The sequence below is a fragment of the Leopardus geoffroyi genome, chromosome D2 (genome assembly GCF_018350155.1).
Source record: "Leopardus geoffroyi isolate Oge1 chromosome D2, O.geoffroyi_Oge1_pat1.0, whole genome shotgun sequence".
NCBI lineage: Eukaryota > Metazoa > Chordata > Mammalia > Carnivora > Felidae > Leopardus > Leopardus geoffroyi.
Window position 1 is genome coordinate 18,030,022 of NC_059334.1, and position 15,751 is coordinate 18,045,772.

Genomic DNA, 15,751 nt, shown 5'->3' on the forward strand with positions numbered 1-15,751 from the left:
TGGGTGGAGCGTCCGACTTCCGCTCAGGTCATGATCTCACAGTCCGTAAGTTCGAGCCCCGCGTCGGGCTCTGTGCTGACAGCTCGGAGCCTGGAGCCTGCTTCGGATTCTGTGCCTCCCTCTCTCTCCGCCCCTCCCCTGCTCATGCTCTGTCTCTGTCTCGAAAATAAATAAAAACATTCAAAAAAAAACCTTTTTAAATACATTGCATTTGCTTCTTTCTGGTGGTTTCTTCTGGGGGAGGGAGGGTATGATGAAGGAAATTCGTGAAAAGCATCATGGGATCTGTTGCCAGACTAATAGAAGAGGTTGGGCAAAGCCTGGCGAGCCCACCCTAAGGATGCTCCCAAAGGAAAAGAGTGTTGGCAGATAAGGGGGCCCCGGGGGCCTCAGGCATGTCTGGACACCTGAGCCTTCTCAACTCTGCTGCTAATCCTGGGGAAAGTCAGAGGGGTTCCCGTGGGGGCCTCCTCAGTCTCCCCCTCCCATTGTTCATGTTGGGGGTGGGGGGGCAAGTGGGAACAAAGGGTCTCTACCCATCAGAGGCCGGATTGTGCAGCCTGCCACTTGTCAGCTGCTGCCATCACCACAGCCTGTCATTCTCCTCCCCCTTTCCAGAAGGTTCTAGAATTGGACGCATGAAACGGGGGTGAAGTTTCTCAGAAGTTAGGTCCTTGTGAACGAGGGAAAATGGGAGGTGGTAGGCGTGGGGGCATCAACAAAACACAGGGGCCGTGACTTTGGCTTTGGTGGCGATATCCTACAAGGCCACAAGATGGGGCTCGTCCTGAACACAGAAAATATTTATGAGGGACCAAATGTCAGACCCCAGTTTCCAGTCTTTTGACACTTCGTCACAGAAGAATGGAAAGATTTGGAGAAGCGTGTGCTTGTCAACTTAAAATCCGAATTAAAACATCCTCACCGCACATACTTGGCAACGTCTTAATTTTTGAGAGAGAGGGAGAGAGAGAGAGCGGGAGCGGGAGAGGGGCAGAGAGAAGGGGGGACAGAGGATCTGAAGCAGGTTCGTGCCGACGGCAGAGAGCCCAGTGCGGGGCTCAAACTCAAACCTTGAGATCATGACCTGAGCCAAAGTCAGACGCTTAACTGACTGAGCCACCCAGGCGCCCTGCTCGCCAAACGTTTTTGTAAGTGATGAATTTGTCTTTATTTCATGATGTCTTGTTGACCCCTGATGTGATTATTTTCTAACCTCCACCGTCTTTGTATCCCTCCCTCCATTTTTCCTTTCTACATCTCCCTGCCTCTGACTCCTCTCTCTTCCCCTCTCCATTTTCTCCACCCTCTTCTACCCTCCCCTTCTCCCCTCTCCCTGCCGCTTCCTTCCCTCCTCCCTTTTCCTCACATAACTTTGGTGAGCCCTGAAGTCGTTCCCTGATTGTCCTCTCTGAGCACAGGGGACATTGTGGGATATTCCTGCTCTATCTGGGTTCTTCCTTTCTGTTCTCTCGTATCCTGGTTTTCAAGTCTCACTGCCCCACAGGGACTCTTACCTCCTCTCGAGTAGGGGTGGGGGGCGTGACCCTCTGTACCAAAGACACGAGGGCAAGACACCCCAGAAAGAAGACATCCAACAAGGTGGGGCGCCTGGGTGGCTCAGTAGTTGAGCATCCGACTTCAGCTCCGGTCACGATCTCACGGCTCATGAGTTCGAGCCCCGTGTCGGGCTCTGTGCTGACCGCTCGGAGCCTGAAGCCTGCTTCAGATTCTGTGTTTCCCTCTCTCTCTTCCCCTCCCCCACTCACACTCTGTCTTTCTCAAGAATAAATAAACATTAAAAAAAAAAAAAGACTTCAACAAGGAGACAGAAGACGCTTTATAGCCGGGAATGGATGACAAAATTTATTTTACTGATACTAGGGTCCCAGCCTTCCCTGCCGTCTCTTGGGGCTCATGGGACTACTCAGAAAAGCTAAGCTGCTTTCTGGTTTGAGAGAGAGGAAAGCTGAAGGAAAGCGGAATAAAAGCCATTCGTTGAAGAAACTTCTATTGAACTCTTCTAATCTACTAGCTACTGGGGGCGAACAAGAACACTCTCTTCCGTCATGGGTTGTCAAACAGTGGGAGACACACACACACACACACACACACACACAAATACCTCGTGACCAGAATAATAGTATGTTAAAAAAATAATCAAGGAATGGGGTACCTGGGTGGTTCCGTTGGTTAAGCATCTGCTTCTTTTTTCTTTTTAAGTTTATTCATTTTGAAAGAGAGAGAGAGAGAGGGAGGGACAGAGAGAGCGAGAGAGAATCCCAAGCAGGCTCCAAGCTGTCAGCACAGAGCCCAAGGCAGGGCTCAGACTCATGAAATGTGAGACCTTTGGCTCATGACCTGAGCCAAAGTCAGACACTTGACCGACGGAGCCACCCAGGCGCCCCAAGCATCTGACTCTTGATTTCACCTCAGGTCGTGATCTCATGGTTCGTGGGTTCGAGCTCCATATCGGGCTCCGTGCTGATATAGTGCAGTGCCTGCTTAGAATTGTCTCTCTCCCTCCCTCTGCCCCTCCCCACCCTCAAACTATATTAGCATTTTTTTTTAAGAAACAATGACTATATTTTCTCACCCACAAATGGGGATACGTTGGCTGAACCGTGTTCTGTCACTGGGGTAGCATATTTTTACAGGAACTGTTATAGGAGATCTGTATGGGCCAGAGAGATGTCAGGTGTGAATATGACTTCACAAAACGAATCGTGCTTGTTTCATGGAGTAAAACTGGGTGACACTGGCTCATCTTGGGCCGAAGGCTCTGGAATTTGCCATGGGGAGAGTCTTGTCATCAGGGACTCCCTCACCCGGTTGCCCCCGCCCTTAGCCACCTGACCTTGGACACCTTGTGGCAGCAGTCACTTTTTGGTCACATTCACCATCCAACAGGGGAAAAAGTCTAGAGACCATGAGCAATTAAACCCCCCACTCGACACCCATGACCTGCAAGCATATTCATGGAGATAACGGGATGGAATATTTAAAAATCCAGAAGGATTGTTGCCCACGATTGGAGTTCTGGAAGAATGAAATGGAGGCGGCTTTGTCTGATTTCAACAGTGTTAGAATGAGAAAAAGAGGAATATTTAACAACCTGGTCTGACCTTGATTCAATCACCTTCCAGACCCAATTTTTGGTCTGCCGCCCCTCCCCCGCCCCACGCTCCCCCCACTGCCCTCCCGAAATTCGTCCTCCTTTGAGATGACGCCTTTCCCATGTCTGTCCAGCAGAGGGCAGCAAAGTACACCTTATGAGCCTCAACGAAGGTGAACCGTACAGAGCCTTGATTCAACAAGTATGTTCCGAGTTTGGGGTCCAGGGGTTATTCTAGGCACTGTGGATACACAGTAAATAGGACACACAAAGTCTCCACTGGTCCAGAGAAAGGAGGGAGACAATAGAGATGCCTGACAAATCTCTGCCCTCCTGGGGCTTATGTGCTAGCAGTTGGGAGAGGACACAGGAGCCTTTTTAACGTTTATTTTTATTTTTGGGACAGAGAGAGACAGAGCATGAACGGGGGAGGGGCAGAGAGAGAGGGAGACACAGAATCGGAAACAGGCTCCAGGCTCTGAGCCATCAGCCCAGAGCCCGACGCGGGGCTCGAACCCACGGACCGCGAGATCGTGACCTGGCTGAAGTCGGACGCTTAACCGACTGTGCCACCCAGGCGCCCCCACAGGAGCCTTTTTAAAAGATGTCGGGTATGTGGAAGAAGAAGAAATAGGTTTTGCAGGATGCTGGGGTCTGAGGCAGAGGGAGGGTCAGGTTAGGGTCAGAGGCTCAGATCAGAGAAAGTTCCAAGGAGGAAGTCAGTCGAGCAGCATCAGGGACCCACTGCGGCTTATGCTCAGGCTTGCTGTGCTGGGATCGTGTGGGGATGCCCGGCTCACCCCAGGCCAAGTGGGGGACCACTGGTCTAGAGCAAGCGGTGCCTGGGGCAGAGCAGGGCTGCAGGGCTGTGCAGGGCTGTCGTGGGGAGAGGAGGGGGCTATGGTTAGAGAGGCCCCAAGAGGCCCAGCGGGACAAAGAAGGTTGACTCCAGTGTTGCGGGAAAACCAAGAACATGAGCACAGACAAGCAAGGAGCAGTGAGGGGGGAGGAGGGGCGGAGGGGGGGTTACCTGGCCTCAGGGATAAGGACAGGAAATGGTTACTAGACTAGGGGAGGGACGGGGAGGAGAAATGTGGAGGGAGAGGAAAGGGTGGGGTGGGAGCAGCCTAAAGCCCATCATGCAGTGGGGCCAGGGGAATCAGTAGCCCCATATCTTTCTTCCTGCCCCTCAGGTCCTGCCATGCCCCCGGGGGGCCAAATCTGGGCAGAGGACTGAGAGGCTCCCCCAACCAGGGGGAGGGTGGGGAGCGGCTCCGCAGAGGGGTGTGCAGCCCGCGGGACCGCGCCGGGGGTGAGGGTGGGGGGAAGGTGGGAGGAAAGCAGGGCTACAGTGTGTATGGAGCCCAGCTCTGGAGGGGCTGGGCTTCCAGGGCCCCCCCCCGGAGTACTGCCCGGAGGAGGCGGAAGGGCGCTGGCTTCTGATGTGAAAATGGGACCCTATCTGCTTCCGTTTGCGGGGGCCGTCCCGAACAGCCAAGGGGAACGCAGAGTTGGTGGGTTGGACACGGGGCTCGGACGCGCCCGGAGGTTGCCAGAGGGCCGCACAGGGTTTGCAGCGGGTCCCCTGGAGTCCCTGCCGCTCGGCCGCGCAGTACCGGCGCTTCACGGGAGAGGGCAGCCTGGAGCAGCAGGAAGGTCCTCCGGGGCCCGCCGTGCTCAGAGCCCAGGAGGCCCAGAGTCCAAGTGACCCGAAAGGCGGGGACGACCCTGGTGCAGGGGAGGTGTGCGGGACGGGGCGGTCTCCCTAGGCCCCACTCCTCCCCCCAGAGCAGGGAGCCAGGCAGACCCAAGGAATCCCTGCTGGTCCTGTTCCGCCAACATGGCCTTGCCCGCGCCGTGGGGTCCCAGATGTGTCACACGGTCAGCCTCTCCAGGGACAGGCTCTGCTCCTGTGGCTTCTGGGGTAAGAGCACCTGCCTGGCTTCCTTCCCAAGGACCCGGTGATGACACTGGGGATGTGAACATCCGGGCACTGCCGTCCTCATTACCAGCACCACGGGCTCAGCCCGCTGAGTGACAAACCCAGGGCACACGGGAAGTCAGCACTGTCGCAGGCCACCTGCTCTCTGCCACCCAGTTCCTTGTACACAGGTGGGAGGTGGGTGCTGGTCCAAGGACAGTCCTGCAGCCCAGCCAGATGAGCCCTGCTTCTCACCTCACCAGGCCACCCGTGTCCGCGGGGGCTCCAGCTCTGTCTGGTGCACCTGTCCCCCCGCTGGCCAAGGAAAGCCTAGCAAATAAGACATTAAATCCCTAATAAACTTGCTATAATTGCATATGCAGATGGATGACGATAGAGAGATGATAGATAGAAAGCTGTTTTTGGGGGGCGCCTGGGGGGCTCAGTCGGGTAAGCATCCGACTTCCGCTCCGGTCCTGATCTCGCGATTTGCGTGTTCGGCCCCGCATCGGGCTCTGTGCTGACAGCTCGGAGCCTGGAGCCTGCTTCGGATTCTGTGTCACCCTCTCTTTCTCTGCCCCTCCTCTGCTCATGATCTCTCAAAAATAAGTAAATGTTAAAAAATAAATAAAAAATAAAAAAGCAAGCAAGCCAGCTGTCTTTTTGCTAACATAAACTGTGCCTGAAGCTGGCCTGGGCGTCCCATTCTGGATCTTTTCTATTTCTGAGATCTCACCCTTAGCTTTCCGGGATGTTGTGGATCCAAAGCAACCAGGGTCCAGGCGGGGAGGGTCACCTGCGCAGGGAAGGCCTCCGGCGTCCACATGATGCCCTCTACTCCTGCTGCCTGTTGGCGGTCTTGATGCCCTGGGGGATGCCCTGTGATGCCGCGTTGGCCGTAGGTGCCAGGAGGCCCAGCAGACCTCCCTGCCCCTACAAGGCAGGTGGCCTTGCAGAGAGCTCCCCCTATCTAGATCTGAGGAGGTGGGAGGGGCAAACAGCTCTAAGACCTCCCCCACCCCCTCCTCCCCCTCTCCCTACCCAGCACACCCCTCGAACCCTAAGAAGTCACCTGCTTCTGAAGTCTGCGTGTTTTAGCAGCCGCACCTGTTTGTGGAGGGTGTTATCCTCGAGCTTTAGAAGAGGGGCTGCCTCCAGGTCAAAGCAAAACATGTTCACAGAAGTGAGGATTCCAGCTATGCTGATCCGCAAAAAGCAGAGAGGAGCCTCCAGGCTGTTTCCACGGCAGCTGCGCCATTTTGCATTCTCAAGGAAGGTGCACGGGGCTCCAATTTCTGCACGTGCCCCGCCTCCCTCGCTGTCTTCTTTCTTTTTTTTTTTTTTTTAATTTTTTTTTCAACGTTTATTTATTTTGGGGACAGAGAGAGACAGAGCATGAACGGGGGAGGGGCAGAGAGAGAGGGAGACACAGAATCGGAAACAGGCTCCAGGCTCTGAGCCGTCAGCCCAGAGCCCGACGCGGGGCTCGAACTCACGGACCGCGAGATCGTGACCTGGCTGAAGTCGGCCGCTCAACCGACTGCGCCACCCAGGCGCCCCATTCTTTCTTTGATAACGGCCATCCCGGCAGGTGTGAAAGGGCATCCCATTGTGGTCTCAGGTCGCATTGCCCCGACAGGGATGTTGGCCTTTGTTTTTCGTACACCTGTTGGTTGCCTGTGCGTCTTCTTTGGAGACCTTAAAAACAGAACGACCACAGGACCCAGCGATCGCTTCTGGGCATTTATTCAAAAGAACCGAATCCGGGCCTTCAAGGATTCGTGCTCACGTGTTCACGGCAGTGTTTTCCACAGCAGCCCAAGAGGTGGGGACAACCCAAATGTCCACCAACAGGCGAAGGAATAAAGAAAACGGGGAATACACACAAGACGGAATACGATCCAACCTTTAAAATAAGAAAAGTCTGCAATACGTGACAACATGGATGAACCTTGAGGACATTATGCTGAGTGAAATAAGCCAGACGCAGAAAAGGCAAGTAATTCAGGACCCCGCTTCTAAAGGCATGCCTCGGGGGCGCCTGGGTGGCTCAGTCGGTTAAGCCTCCGACTTCAGCTCAGGTCACGATCTCACGGTCCTGGGTTCGAGCCCCGCGTCGGGCTCTGGGCTGATGGCTCAGAACCTGGAGCCTGCTTCCGATTCTGTGTCTCCCTCTCTCTCTGCCCCTCCCCCGTTCATGCTCTGTCTCTCTCTGTCTCAAAAATAAATAAACGTTGAAAAAAAAATTAAAAAAAAAAAAATAAAGGCATGCCTCGGAGATATGGAGGGGTCAGGTCAGCACAGAGCCCAACGCGGGGCTCGAACCCACGAACCGTGAGAGCACGACCTGAGCCAAAGTCGGACGTTTAAACGACTGAGCCACCCGGGGGGCCCCAAACTATTTTTAATTCGTTGACGAACCTGGTCCACGTTAATCTTGCCAAGGACTGGCGGCAGAGACGGAGGGACCCCTCGGGGTCTCTCTCCCTGATCTGATGATTGGCACCGAGTGCGTCGGAGTATCCTCTCTCTGCTCCTGCTGGCAGGGACCCCGGGGGTGGGAGCTGCCGGCCCCATGTGATCCGGAAGCCTCGGCAAGTCCTCCTTTCCCACATCACTCACACCTCAGAAAATGCCTGCTTTGGTCTTCTGAGCGTCTCCGATGTAAGACACAAAGCCCCCACCACTCCGAGGGTGATAGCTAAACCGTCTTCCGTTAATGGTTTAATGTGAATTAGTTAATGGCTATCATTCATTTTAAGTCATCTCAGCCGGTCTTTCCAGAAGAATCTTCCATAAATCAAGGAGGCGGGTTTTAACTATTGCCTGGATGCCAGCTTGCAAAGACCGGTGAGACCCGGGTCCCGGCCTCCCCCGCAGTCAGGAGGAGGGGGGTGGAGACACAGTGAACCACCGCAGATCCAGGGGACAGTTCCGCGGAAACCTGAAAGAACATTCCAGAGAGCTGGAGCAGTTGAAAGCTAGGACTTCGGGGAAGCTGAGCAGAGCCCTGAAAATAGAGCACATTCCAGGGACGGGCCCAGCAATGAATGGGCCGGAAGTGGTTGGGAAAGGGTCCAGGAGGTTGATTGAGACCTGGTGATGACAAGTCAGGGCAGGAACACCTTTTCCTTTGTTTTGTTTTGTTTGTTTTGCTACAGGGCAGGCGTAGAGGCTCCAACTGTAAAGAAATCATTGCTCTGTGAACGTATATGCGATTTTTCTTTTTCTGGGAGGAAGGTCCACAGAATTCCTCAGATTTAGAAGGCATATATAGAGGCGCCTGGGTGGCTCAGTTGGTCGAGCGTCCGACTTCAGCTCAGGTCGTGATCTCACGGTTTGTGGGTTTGAGCCCCGCGTCGGGCTCCGTGCTGACCGCTGTTTCAGATTCTGTGCCTCCCTCTCTCTCTCTGCTCCTCCCCCCACTCGCACTCTTTCTCTCTCTCTCAAAAAGAAACAAACATTAAAAAAAATTATAAAGCATATATAGTCTGAATAGTTGGGCCCCCTGCCTTCCTCAATGGCAAGACTTGGAGAGCTTTTTTAATTTTATTTCTTTTTAGGGAGAGAGAGAGAGAGAGACAGAGTGTGAGCTGGGGTGGGGGCAGAGAGAGAGGGAGACACAGAATCGGAAGCGGGCTCCAGGCTCCGAGCTGTCAGCACAGAGCCCGACGCGGGGCTCGAACCCATGAACTGGGGGATCACGACCTGAGCTGAAGTCGGAGGCTCAACCGACTGAGCCACCCAGGTGCCCCAAGACTTTGAGAGCTTTTAAGCAGGGGTGTCTCTCCACGGGAACGCAGCTGCGCTCTGGCCCTTCCTCCTTCGGCCCCGGGGACCACTGGGCACCTACTTTCTCCACTTGAGAGGAGCCAACATTGAAATGGATTTTTTATAAAGTTGCTGTCAGCATCTTCATAAAGGGAAACATTCAGCAGAGTGCCTGGCTGGCTCAGTCACTACAGCATGCGACTCTTGATCTCAGGGCTGTGGGTTCAAGCCCCACATTAGGGGTAGAGCTTACTTTAAAAAAAAAAAAAAGAGAGAGAGAGAGAAACATTCATTCTTTATGTAGTTCCTTACGCCTCTTCGATAGACTTGACACTGTTCTGGGCATCGGATGTCCCTGTTCTGAAGGATCTCATGTGCCAGGGGAGAGACATACAGTGGACATCACACAGAAACAAGAACATTTCAGAAAATGTCATGGAAATAGAAGAGAGGAGGGGCAGGGGCATGAGAGCCATCACAAGAGGCATCTCTGAGGAGGGGACATTTGAGCTGAGGCTTCTCTGCCACTGAGAAGGAGGCGGGTCCTTCAGATTGGGGGGCAGAACATTCTAAGCAGCGGAAATGACCAGAGCAGTGGAAGTCAACTTTGTAGCTAAAACGGGCAAAAAAAAAAAGACGGGGCTGGAGGGGCCAGAGTGACTGGGGGGAGCTGGCAAGTGGCAGGGCTGAAGGCGGGGGGCACAGGGACAAAGTCCGGACTGAGCGGGCCCCAGGCGGGAGGGACTAACACTAACAGTATTTTGAAGCCTTTGCAGTATTTTCGTTTTGTTTTTTAAAATGTGAAAGCTGGGGCGCCTCGGCGGTTCAGTCGGTTGAGCGTCTGACTCTTGATTTTGGCTCAGGTCATGATCCCAGAGTCGTAGGATCGAGCCCGGCGTCAGCGAGGAGCCCGCTTAAGATTCTCTTTCTCTCCCTCTCTGCCCCTTTCCCCCGGCTCATCCTCTCGTCTCTCTAAGATAAAAACAATAATAAAAAAAAATACAATGTGGAAGTAACCTCATCTGAGGTCTTTTTTAAAATTACTTTTTTATTTTGGGGCGCCTGGGTGGCTCAGTCGGTTACGCGTCTTACTCCCGATCTCGCGGTTCATGAGTGTGAGCCCCGCGTCGGGATTCTCTGTCTCCCTCTCTCTCTGGCCCTCCCCTGCTGTTTCAAAATCAATCAATCCACTTTACAAAACACTGACATAATGGTTTATTTTGAAGTAGCTCAAGACTCACACCAAGAAGTGGCAAAAGTCGTCAATTTCCCATGTACCTTTCCCAGGGTTTGGGGTGGACAGATTATTTTCCTTTCTCTCGGGCAGGTGCCTTGGGGGTGGAATTGTGGGGTCCCGTGGAAACCCTAGGGCCCGGCGTCGAGGAAATGCCAGGCTGTTTTCCAAGGCAACTGTGCCACTTCGCATTCCCACCAGCCATGCGTGAGGGCCCCAGTTTTTCTACGTCTTTGCCGACGTCTGTCCTTTCCGTTACAGCCGCCCCGGTGGCTGTCACGTGGAGCCTCATCGTGGCTTCAATTTGAACTCCCCGCACGATTACTGAGGTTGAGCGGCGTTTCACGAGTGATCTCTTTTTTGAACGTGGCTTTCGCTCTCGGTGGAGACAGCACTGGAGGAAGGCGATCGTGGACACGAAGAGGCCAGTCTGGGGGGCGGAGGGGGGGTGCCGCCCGGCACCAGAGGACAGGAGCGTGTTCTGGGGCAGCTGAGGAAGACAGGAGCAGCCTGTGACCTGGGATACATCTCGGAGGAGAGAGTAAGGAGAGATGACTCTCAACCACGTGTGGACCACAGGTCAAAAAACAGAGCCTCTGTTTTCCGGGTTCCGTGAACTTGGCTATGGGGCCCCGAGTACTTCACTTACTTAAGTCGCTTCTTGCCTCGTAACTTGGAGCGCCACTCTGGGCCCTTGGAAGAGTTCCCAGTTGTCGAATATCTGAGGTGCTGTCAGGACAAACGGATTTATCCGCTACCGCTCGGAATCAGGGCCAGCGTTGGGCTCCATATGAAAGAGCTTCTCCTAATAATTTGAACAACCTGCAGCGGGTTGTGCCGCCCCGGCGGCTGGGAATCCGTTCACTGGACGGCAAGCTGCTGGTGCGTCTTACATCGGCAGCCCTCGAAGACAGTGTGCCCTTGATGAAGGGTGAGGTCCACTATGACCCCAAGCCCTGGACGCTTTTGGACTCTAGTTTCACCACTTGTAGAGTGACAGTTGAGACCGGGTAATGTGGAAAGGCATGCAGGTGCTTTCACACCGGTGCTCTCTCCGGGTCTGGAGGCATGGGGTGCCCAGGACAGTTCTGGGTGGCGTCGAGGGGGGGGGGGGCGCCCGACGCGGGGCTCGAACTCACGCCCCGCGAGATCATGGCCCGAGCTGAAGTCGGACGGTCACCTGACTGAGCCCACCCAGGCGCCCCTCTATTAGCTCTCTTCGACCCTGACACCAACCTTATGAAACAGGCACTTTTATTATCACTAATCTACAGATGAAGAAACGGGAGCACAGAGAGGTTAAGCCACTCGGTTAAACCTCACAGCGCGTGGGTGATAAAGCCAGGGTGTGACTTCCCACAGCCCCGCCCCCGGAAAGCCCGGTCTCTCAGTCATTACATCACATCACTGTCGCATCAGTAAAGTGTGGCTTCCGGGAGACTTTGAGCCAACTGGGGAAAATCTGATTTTACCAGGTAAAGCTGTTTCGAAAATACGCAAGGCAGCATTAGAGTTCACGATCGTTGTTATGGCTTCTTCAAGTGGCAGCTGAAGGTGAGAGAAAAGAATGTTCAGAGTACGAACCTCTCTCCTGCCAAGCTGGTTTTCCCTGAGAGGAGGGAGTGAAGAAGGCTGAGTACGGTGGGGAGGCTGTCCTGGGGGTATCCCATCTGGAAAGCAGTTCCATGAAGGGGGAAAGCTGGGAGAGCCTTGCTGTGGCCTTAAAGCAGCTCACCAGCGCTCCAGGGAAGGTTCTGGAAGGAAGTCAACAGATTGTGGACAGTGATAGGACACCGAGCTCTGGGAGGTGGGTGCTCCATTCACTCAATGACTGGGGACACCCCATTTTTAGCAGAGAACTTGCAGAGAAGGGGTTTAGTGCCTTCCCACCATGCAGAGCTCGCACCCCAACGAGAAGCTTCCGTCCCGATGTCCTGCTGGCCTGACCCTGGCGCTCGCTACTCTCAACGGCACGGGAGCTGGCTCACTCCGGGGCATCTGAGGGACACGGTCCCCAGGCAGGCCTGCCTGGGCCGCCCGACAGTATATAAAGCAGCCGGAAGCCCACAGACCCTCAGAGATGCTGAGTCCCTCTGAGGCCGCCACGGGTCCAAGGCCAGGCCAGGAGGTCAACCGTGCTCACCGGAGAACGTGCCACGGGGCTGGTGGATACTGAGAATCCGGTCATAGCCCCGAGGTCACTCTGTGCCGCTGCAGACACAGTATTGACAACAGTCTACCCCAACGGGTGACTCACGCTGAACTGGGCACATTCCTTGGGGGAAGAAGCTTCATGCAGAAAACAACCCCAGCTTTTTTTTTTCTTTTCTTTCTTTCTTTTTTTTTTTTTTGTTTTTCTTTTCTTTTTTCTTTTTCCTTCTCTTTTTTCTTTTCTTTTCTTTCTTTTCTTTTTCCTTTTTTTTTTCTTTTTTTCTTTTCTTTTTTTCTCTTTTTTCTTCCTTCTCTTTTTTCTTCTCTTTCTTTTCTTTTTTCTTTTCTTCCTGTTTTCTTTTTTCTTCCTTCTCTTTTTTTTCTTTTCTTTTTTCTTTTTCTTCCTTCTCTTTTTTCTTTCTCTTTTCTTTCTTTTGTTTTCTTTTCTCCTTTCTTTTTTCTTTTCTTTCTGTTTTCTCTTTTTTCTTCCTTTTCTCTTTTATTTTTTTCTTTTTCTTCTTTTCTCTTTTCTTTTTTCTTCATTTTCTTTTTTTTCCTTTTTTTCTTTTCTTCTTTTTCTCTTTTTTTTCTTCCTTTCCTCTTCTTTTCTTTTCTTTTTGTCAAATTGGGAACATAAAGCCATCAGCCGCTTGGTGTCCCCTGTGGAAGTTCAGAGCTCAGGGGCGGGGCCCCGCCTCCAGGCAACAGAGGCTGCAGGAATGGGGGGGCACTGAACTTCTGGGGGTTCGGGCCCTGGGGATGGGTGGTCTCCCGGTCTCTGGGGCACGCTGCCTTCACTCCTCCCCGCACAGCCCTGCCAGCCCTGCAGCCCCTCTCAGCGGTCACGGTCACGTGTCTGCACTTGCAGGGCGGAGGCGGTGTCCCCGTGGGAAGGCCGGCACCTTCCAGCCGGAGGGCGAGGAGGCCCGCGGGGCTCCCGACACTGGGGAGCAGCAGTCAGTGCGGTGGGGGCGCAGCTGGCACGGTGACTCCCTCTCTCAGAACAGCTCATTTGCGAACAGCTTCACCCGCTCCTTCTCTGGGGTTTTTCTGGAGCGGGTACCTCCCTCTGCTGCAACATCACCCCCGAGGGACTCCCAACGTTTCAAAGCCCAGAGGCTCTCGGTTTCTCTTTCTTTCCTCCAGCCGCATGGACACCACGGAAGCCCCCCTTCCCCTGCTGGCCTCCTTCCAGGATCCCCATCTCCATAGCTCTCTGGCCAGCAACGCTCTCGTGACCAGTGGGCCAAAGGGCACAGGTGGTGAATGTGTCACCCTTCCCTGGGGACACCTTCTCTTTAGTGATGCCCATCAACACACGGTGTCTTTTTTTTTTTTTTTTTTTTTTTTTTTAAGTAGGCTTCCACACCCAGTGTGGGGCTTGAACTCACGACCCGGAGATCAAGAGTTGCATGCTCTACCGACTGAGCCAGCTAGGCAAGCGTCCCCAAGACACGATGTCTTAACAGAAGGAGCGGTAGAGAGAACAGTGACCCTCAAAGGTGTCTCTCCCTGGAATCTGTGAATATGCCACCTCGCGTGGCAAACGGGAACTTAAGTGGCACACGGAAGTAAGGTTGCTAGGCAGCTCAGCCGGAGACGGCGAGCTGGATTACTCTGGGTTATTCTGGATTATCCCAGTGGGCCGGTGTCATCCCCAGGGTCTTTATAAGTGAGCCCCTTCCCCAAGTGTGTTCACAGGGGAGGGAGAAGGGTGAGAGGTACGGTGCTGTGGCCGTTGAAGGCGGAAGGGGCTGCACGTCGAGAGGCGTGAACAAGTTCTAGAAGCTGGGGAAGATGTGGCTATGGGATCCTCCCCCGGAGCCTCCAGAAGGGAGCACAGCCCTGCAGACACCTTGGTTTTAGCCCAGCGGACCCCAAGCCAGGCTCGGACCTCCAGACTATAAGACTGAGTCACCGGGTTTGAGGTCACTTGTTTCAGCCCTGGAGAGACCTGAGGGCAGTTGGGACATGGAGGAGTTTCTCGATAAGCACGGCGTGGGCGGCTACCCAGCCTTGCAGGAGCTCTTGGCCTTGCAGGAGAGCAGAGGGGGCCGGTTTTCCTGGAGAGAGTAAGAACCCGGAAAGACAAGAGCATCTGACTTTTGTCCCTTCCGAGCGCACGCGCGGAGGCCAGCCTCCAGACAGACTTCTGTGTTTCTGATCCGTGGGGGCAACGAGCAAAACGAGATTTTAACAGAACTGCCCCAACGGCCAACCCACGTGATCACGGCTGTTGTCTCAGGCGAAGCCCCCGCACGGAGCCCGAGTTTATCGCCACCGAAACCAAGGAAGACTGTAACGCAGGCAGGTCAGTTGTGATCGGGCCAGGAAGAGGCCGGGCCCTCAAGTGCCACCTGCCGGGATGGGACGTCACGCCTAGGACGGAGACGCAGCGGGCAGCGTGGAAGGACGTAGAAGGCAGGACCCTCCCACCAGGGGAACACCTCCAGCCCTTTTCCTGCCTCTCCCACGCCGTTTGCCTCAGGCTGACCCTGCGTTTAAGGACAGAGGCAGGACCTGGGCCTCACAGTGACAGGCCACATGCTTACGAGAGGACGCAGCTCCCGTGTGGCGGGAAGTGTGGCAATGGAGCCGGGACTCTTGGACTCTAGACTGCATTTTTTATTTTTTTAAAAAAAAATTTTTTTTTTCAACGTTTATTTATTTTTGGGACAGAGAGAGACAGAGCATGAACGGGGGAGGTGCAGAGAGAGAGGGAGACACAGAATCGGAAACAGGCTCCAGGCTCCGAGCCATCAGTCCAGAGCCTGACGCGGGGCTCGAACTCACGGACCGCGAGATCGTGACCTGGCTGAAGTCGGACGCTCAACTGACTGCGCCACCCAGGCGCCCCTTCTTTTTTTTTTTTTTTTTAAATATATATATTTTTTTCAATGTTTATTTTATTTATTTTTGAGACAGAGAGAGACAGAGCATGAACGGGGGAGGGGCAGAGAGAGAGGGAGACACAGAATCGGAAACAGGCTCCAGGCTCCGAGCCATCAGCCCAGAGCCTGACGCGGGTCTCGAACTCACGGACCGCGAGATCGTGACCTGGCTGAAGTCGGATGCTTAACCGACTGCGCCACCCAGGCGCCCCTAGACTGCATTTTTTAAAGTTGATTTTTGAGAGAGAGAGAGAGAGAGAGAGAGAGAGTGAGCGGGGAAAGGGCAGAGAGAGGGGGACAGAGGATCCAAAGCTGGCTACGTGCTGACAGCAGCGAGCCCGACGCGGGGCTCGAACCCATGAACCGTGAGATCGTGACCTGAGCCGAAGTCGGACGCTCAACCGACTGAGTCACCCAGGCGCCCCTACCACCATTCCACACTCTGGCGGCCAGATATTCACGTCTCTCCCACGTGCAACGTATATTCATTTCATCCCAACATCCCTGAAAGGCTCAGCCCACGACAGCTTCAACTCAAGTTGAAAAAAATCTCATCTTTATCTCATCGAAAGTTCCAAATCACATCATCTAAATGGGGTATCGGTGAGACTCTGGATATGGTCCAACCCGGGGAAAATTCCTCTCTCTCTCTCTCTCTGGACCTATGA